General features: G+C 42.9%; 1 long non-coding RNA gene across 1 annotated transcript; it reads right to left on the bottom strand.

The window, feature by feature from the left end:
• Nucleotides 1-743: 743 nt before the first annotated feature.
• Nucleotides 744-4,239, bottom strand: LOC134471165 (uncharacterized). Its single transcript, XR_010040474.1, has 3 exons — nucleotides 4,155-4,239; nucleotides 3,953-4,074; nucleotides 744-1,174 (listed from the first exon to the last, which is right to left on the bottom strand). It is a non-coding gene; the product is annotated as an uncharacterized LOC134471165 (long non-coding RNA).
• Between the last annotated feature and the right edge of the window lie 2,901 nt (nucleotides 4,240-7,140).

Raw genomic sequence — 7,140 nt, 5'->3', positions numbered from 1 at the left:
TAATGATAAACTTACAATAGAAGATACCATTTTTGCAGGTGGTTATAATTATTTGCGCATTTTTTCTTTCCCTATATATAAGGTGTGATTGAAGAATAATGTGAATTTTACATTTAAGACAATTATTATGCCAAAAAACTGCTGTTAATCACTCAAAACAATGCCCCAGGCTTCTAAGGCATCTAGGCCACAATTCTTGCCAATCTCTGAGGCATTGTTGGGAGCCCTCCTCCTGAGCATCTTTAGTTATACTATCCGGCCTAACTGGCTCTCCTGAATCAATTCAAAAGGTAAAATGCATCTTCTTTACTGCACTGGCACATTTTGAATTGATTCAGCACATCAAGAGAGCCAAGAGAGCAGAGCTAAAGATGCTCACCAAGGGGCTCCACAAATGCCTCAGAAGGTGGCTTAGAAACCAGGAGGAGTAATTTGAGAGAATTAACAGCAATGGGTCTTTCACTATAGTACTTTTGAAAATTTAAATATTCACAATATGCTTGAGCACACCACATGAGTTTGGAATTGTCAATAATACCTTCCACATTTTCAGTTTTTCATTTTTTGTTCTTCAATGGGAGATAAGAAGAATAAACGTAAATTAAAGGTCATATTGAAAGATGCTCCCAGTTAAACAAGTTACTTGACATATAAATAATTAAATGTACAAATGACGGTACCCAGAAATTAGTAAGACTTACGACTTTAAAGTTGTTAGGGTTAAAGTGCACCCTGATTTCAGGGACCCCTCTACATACATCTTCTACCTCCCTTCTTAGTATGACTCCATATATTTGTGAACCTCCATGTTCACCACCTTAGAGAAGCCAAAGACTGGGTTTGAGTTACTTTTTGGTTTCAGTCATGGAGTTACATATCTTTTCCTCAATCATTTTCAGTTCAAGCCAAATAAGTGCTCATAAGTTTATTGGGGGTAACATGGGGAAAGGCTGCCTTCACTGCTCTAAAAAAAAAAAAAAAAAAAAAAGCAGGAGAGAATATGTCGAAGTCCTTCCAAAGCACATTTTGAGGAAAAGGTGGGGGACGAGTGCCGGGAAGGTGGGGCACTGCCGTCCGCACTGCTGAAGCTCCGTCTGCTTCCACATTTTGGCGTCACGCGTGCTGTGGACGCGGAATGCGGGAGGTAATGAGGTGGAGCCAGGGCAGCTCCGGGCTGCGTGGGGAGAGATGAGCTGTGTTCAGGCCAAAACACACAGAAGGGAGAGAAACCAGAAGTGCCCTGGGAGGGCCGCAAGGTGTTCCATTTGTCTCACTATCCGGCCCCCTTTTCCTAAGATTGGCAAGTGCCAGGTGAACATTACGGCAGGCGACAGCCTCCTCGCCCACGTGCTCCACGTGCTCCTGCAGCCACTCCACAGTGGGAGGAGCTGTCAGCAGCCCACGCACCTGAAGCCACCTTCCTGTCCACCAGCTCTTCTGAGCTTTGGGTGCTGCACCCGGCTCCTGATCTCCAGGCCCTGAGGGCCTCTCAGCCCCTCCCCTTCCTCTTGGATGTCACTGGCTAGGTCACCCTCACTAGGCCCAAGGTGTCCCTTACATAAGGGAGGCTGAGTTTCTGAAGCAGCTTCTTAGGGACGCTAATGCTTGCTACTCTTATCCTCTTTGAGGGCGCCTTCAAATCTTCTGCTACATCCCCTAAAGCAGCGCTCTTTCCTTTGCTTTGGGACATGTGTGGAATAAATGCTCAATGACTTGTTTGTTTTCAAAGATTCTAAGGACAGCAATGAGTTACCAGCCAAGGCACCAGGTGAAGGGGAACGTGAATTAGAAATGAATCCCTCCCTCTCACCATACCTTGATGCAAAGACCTTTCAGAGGGTCCATGACCCGGAACATATTGAGGTAACTGATTACAAAAGGAAGGAGATAAGATGCCCAGCAGAATATCTCTGGGAGTGCTTCTGTGGAACGTTACAGGGTGTGTGTACTTGGCATGGCCAGGAGAAAAATGAGCACTGGTGTGTCTCCTGAATGTAGGTTACTTCTATCTCTGTCTCTGTCTCTGTGTAGCTAGCTCCATCATTATCATCTCCACCTCCATCTACAGGCAAACCTGAACCCCAGCTCAAACATGCCCTTCACCCCCAATCCTGGATATTTTCGGGTAGGTTCTGGTGCATGTCTCTGGTACTGAAAAAGTGAATGATAATGGAATGCAATTCTATATGTGTTGAAATGTAGTATGTAACAGTACCTGTGGCCCCATAGGTGATTATTGTTTGTGAGATGGTGTAACAGCAAGTGGTATGTGCCACAAAGACCCATACGTGCTTGAGAAAATGTTTATGATTGAAAGCATGTTAGAAGAAGTGACGATAGTGAAAGTAGCTCAATACTATGGTTTCCATTAGTAAAATTTTTAAAAATAAAAAACAATACTGATTCTGTCAGAGCACTCTCTGGGCTGGCTTCCATCTTTCACCTTCACCAAACTACTGTGCTATACTTAAGTGAGCTGTTTTGTAGTTAACTGTGATCATATGGTTATGTTTCCTACAAGGAAAAACGAGTCGAATTGGCATGTGCCACTTCTACAACCATAGAAACCTCTACATCTGTGTGAACATTCCTGTTGCAGTGGAATGGGATGTTGGTCACCCTAGGCCTCTTTGAATGCTCTGTGTCAATGACCACCTTGTTGTCTTCCATCTCAGCCTATGAAATCTCCTGCTGATGGCATATTTTGAGCTCATACTTATGGAATCTGGAGCCTCATCATGTACCACTTTCTGTAGCTTGCTCTGTTATCAAGTCAGTTTGTAATGTGTTATTGAAAGAAAATAATCTGATTTCATATTGTAACAGAATGACTTGTATGATTGGTTGAATGAATTGTTTGAATGAATTGTAACAGAATGACTTGGTTTGATTGTAGTATTTACCTTCCCTGGCCTTTTTGGTTTTGTTCTTTGTGGTCTAGGTATAAGGAATTCAGATATGTGTTTTAGATATTTCATAAATTCTAATCATTAACATCTTTGAATACGTGCTCATTTCATTGAAGGTGAGCTAAAGCTGATTTCATCTCCAGGCCTCTCCCTACAAGGAACCATAGGAAAACACACAGGCCTCAAACTATGCTGGCGGAGTGAGACTCTTCTCAGAGAAATGAGCCACTCTCTGAATGTTGGAGTTGGCTCCAATCTGTCCTCCTCCCACCCCTCAACTTGGTCCTGCTTCCTAGGAGTCCTTTGTTGTCAGTCTCCAAGGTAAGCACAAAGGTGTAATTTCCAATTTTTCCTCAGAGTGCCAAGTCTCATCACCATAATTCACAGTACATGGTTAAATAGCGTTTGTGTTCATGTGAGCTTGTGTGTTTGTGTGTTTATGTATGCTGGTTTCTCTATCATTTAACAGAGGAGCCCTGCATCAACATGTCCATAGTCTGAAACAAAAATGCACTGTTGACAAAGTAAGTTCTTTCTCATTTTATACTTCTTTCTCCATACAATAGCGTTTCAAGTTTTTTAAAAAAATATTTTGCTCACTTCTATAAGGCACAGTCTCTTTTTCACCAAAACTTTTAAAAAATTTTGTTGGAAAATTTATAACATCATTTACTTCCATGGTGCTCTTAGGAAGCAGTAAGATGAGAGAAAGTGCACTTTTAAATGAAAAATTAGTCTACACTACATCTGTAAGTCAGAAACCCAGAGGGAGTGTACATAGGCAACCTAGGCCTTAGGCCACAGAGATCTTTCTGGGTCATCTTATCCGTTTGTTCCCTCTCAGACCACCTCCTCTCACGAACACACACACACACACACACACACACACACACACACACACACACATGCACACTTCTCCCCTTCACCCACTTCTCTCCCTGTTTCTCTCTTCTCTGCTACTGCACCACAATCTACAGATTCTCTCTTCTCCTGTTTAGGAGGCAGTCCCTGGGGCCCTGTTCCCAGAATATGCTAACACTTACCTCTGAATCTCTGTTCAGCTTGTTCTAACAGTGAGAGTTCAAGGTGCTTCTTTCTTCTTTTGTGCTTCATGGCTCAAGTCTGGAGAATTGCTGATGTCAGGTAAGTTTCTGTCTTAACCTGCCTTAAAAAGTCAGATGCTGATGATAAAGAATATATATATAAGCAAACAACAGTGTATAACCCAAGAAGCTATCTACTCACTAGAACCTACTCCAGAATAATTAATGCTGAGCACACACTGCGGTTGGTGTCAGGTATAACTGAAGCCTTGGCAATGGTCTATGACCCGTCCATAACACCCACAGAGTTCCGGAACCTACCCAGAATTCATAGCACTTAAGCCCTGCTAAAACCCAGTGACTAAGCAGATGTTTATCTTTTATCTGATGGAAATTCTATCATTAATGTTACTTTCATATCTTGTACTTCATAGCCAAAGGGAACACACAGGATATCGATTAAACAAAGGGAAGCCTTGTGTGTGTGTAAGCACACTGCGTCACTATCTCTCCCCAGTGATGGTGACACAGCAGCACCATCGAGGATTAGGCTTACCACTGTGCTTGTCTCTCTAAACATTGTGAATGCTGTGTCTGATCTTCATAGTATTTAAACTATGTAGAGTCACACATGAGATGCATATTGATATACAGGTATAGAATTGAAACTATATGATACATTCATACAATTCTAGCATTTATTGGGTTTCTCCTGTTCCTAGGACCATTTCTATGTGTCTTCCAGAGCAGAAATCTGCCTGTCACTATTCTTTATCACTTCCCCATTGGTTGGGAGACAGATAACAATTGGTTTCATGAAGCCTGGTCTTTGGAAGGACTTCTTAAGACTGAAGGTCTCATTCTGTAAGATTATGCTGCTGTCCCTCACCTTTCCTTTGGAGACACCTAGGTCTTGTTCAGAATTTCAACTCAGAGATTGCTTTATTTTACCTCTTACTGTTATGGAATGTACCTCATCTGTTAGACTTAATGTAGGTTTCTTCATACCTTAATGATTTCCATTAGATCCAGACTGTGGCTTAGTCTCCTTCAGGTTCCTCTACCCCCCTGGAGCAGCCTGTGGTTGCTCTCCTTTTCCACAACGAATGAATGCTAAGCGTAGCTACTCAAAAGTTTTTACAAAACACCCTATCTCTAAGTGTCACAGGAGGCAGGGTTGTGTACACAATACCTAGCACCCACCACTGGAAGGAGGAGAGGTTTGTTTAAATTACACATTCCAGTGGGTTAAGGTATAGTACTGCTGTCTCCAGGGCAGAAATGACATGGAGGAAGGGCTGCTCATCCCATAGAAGCCAAGAAGCAGACAGAGAATTGGGAGCATCCAGAGGCACAATATACGCTTCTAGAGCATCCCACTGTGGTCCACATTCAGACAAGGTCCCACCTCCTAGCTGCACAGCTAACCATCAATGAATGAGTCTTCTGAGGAACTTAGTGCCCCACAATCCAAAAAGCTTTCCAAAGCTCCACAAAGGAATATGTGAGAATTTTTCAGGTCACTTTGGATCAAACCATAATGTGTGCTGAGTTCTTCAATAAATGAATCGGAAGGGACACAATTTAATCTGCAGTAACCTCCCAGGGAATTTGTCAGGTGGGTGCTTTTCTAGGTTCATAAAATATGACCTTGTACATAGCTTACGTTGCAGTCCTTTTTCATGCTATGCTTCTTTTAATATAGTTCATCGATTTTTTATATCATGCCAGAGGCCTTTCTATCAGGAGATTAATAAGAGCAGAGTTCCGAAACCCCTGCCTCTGTACTAAGTGCTGTTATGGGAAATTGTTCACATTTTGGTAAACTGTCCAATTTACAGCAAGTTTCATGCAGCTCCCCTGAAGAAGGCCCCTTAAAGGTCCTCTCCCAGGAATGCTGTCCTAGTTCCAGCTGGTCTCTGCCACCCAGGTCATGCAGCTCCTTTGGCAGGTGGCCCTTCCCTTCCTTTGTGGACCCAGTGCTTCCTCAGTAGGTCGCACTTCGTTTAACCCCAAGTTCATAGTCCTCATATCAACAGTCAAGATGAGGGCAAACCCACATGTAGGCCAGAACTGTCTTACACGGTATCTGCCTTGGCTGATGTGTTTCCATAGAATTGAAGCAAGGGGGAAAGGCTGCAGACCCAGGACATTCAGATGGATCGAGGTTCCAGGAACTTTACTTAGATACCTCCATCCTAATCCTGAGACTTCTACGCCTTTCCTATTTATTGGAGACCACTACCCAGCAGCTCTGAGCAGGATTTAAATTTAACTAATTGGCTTTTTATGTTTATCTGTGTTTGTCCTAGGCCTTGGCCCCTTGCCTGGCGATGGGAGCTGATTCATAGTAAGTGAACCTCTATGAATCACTGGTTGTGACTGAGGCCTATAGGGCCTGTGAGGCCTGAGATATCTCAAAGGGCAAGATAAGGCCCAACAATGGACACTTTGTTCAAATACTAATTAAGTAGATAGAGACTGCAGGTGCAGGAATTACCCCTACAGTCTCACTCCTATGGTGTCTTCATCATATGACAGTTTCACCAAATTGACTTCATTCATTACTTGGAGCCATCATTAAAGTGATTCCCAAGGTCCTGTTCATTGCCTAGACTTTCCTCAGTTTTTCCGCCCCTTGTTGTTGGACCTAATAAATAAAGAGGGTGGTCTAAAAAAGTCTTTGTCTTAGCCCTTAGAGTCTCCAGCTCATTTAAAGGGTTTTGATCCTCTTGGAGCCCTAAAATATTTTAAAATTTGTCTCTTTTTATTTAACCTCCACCATATACTCATTTGGGAGATTGGAGATCTAGGTCAAAACCCGATACCTGTTCATATCCTAGCTTTAACAGAGGACTGTACTGCACTGAGAATTTAATCTCTTTTAGATTTCTACTTCTTTTACAATTATGGCTGACACTCAGCTCATTTTGCACCTGTGGGAAAAGGAAATAGGGTCCCATTAAGTGCTCTCTCCTTGACACTCCTGCTTTGCATTAATTTGTCCAGTCCAACCCACTGGGTTGAGACTTAGTCTCTCTCAGATCTTTCACAAGCCACAGCTACTGTGTAAACTGCTGCCTCCCCCTCACCCTTTACTCTATCCCTGTTCTCTATAAGTGAAAGCTTTGGGGAGCACGCTATTCCAGCACAACAGGAATTACTAGTATCCACCAGGAGGAGTTAAG

This window comes from Cavia porcellus, unplaced genomic scaffold (assembly GCF_034190915.1).
Source record: "Cavia porcellus strain 051 isolate PalLab524CR breed Dunkin Hartley unplaced genomic scaffold, mCavPor4.1 scaffold_17, whole genome shotgun sequence".
Lineage (NCBI taxonomy): Eukaryota > Metazoa > Chordata > Mammalia > Rodentia > Caviidae > Cavia > Cavia porcellus.
This window is presented reverse-complemented; position numbering and strand designations above follow the sequence as displayed.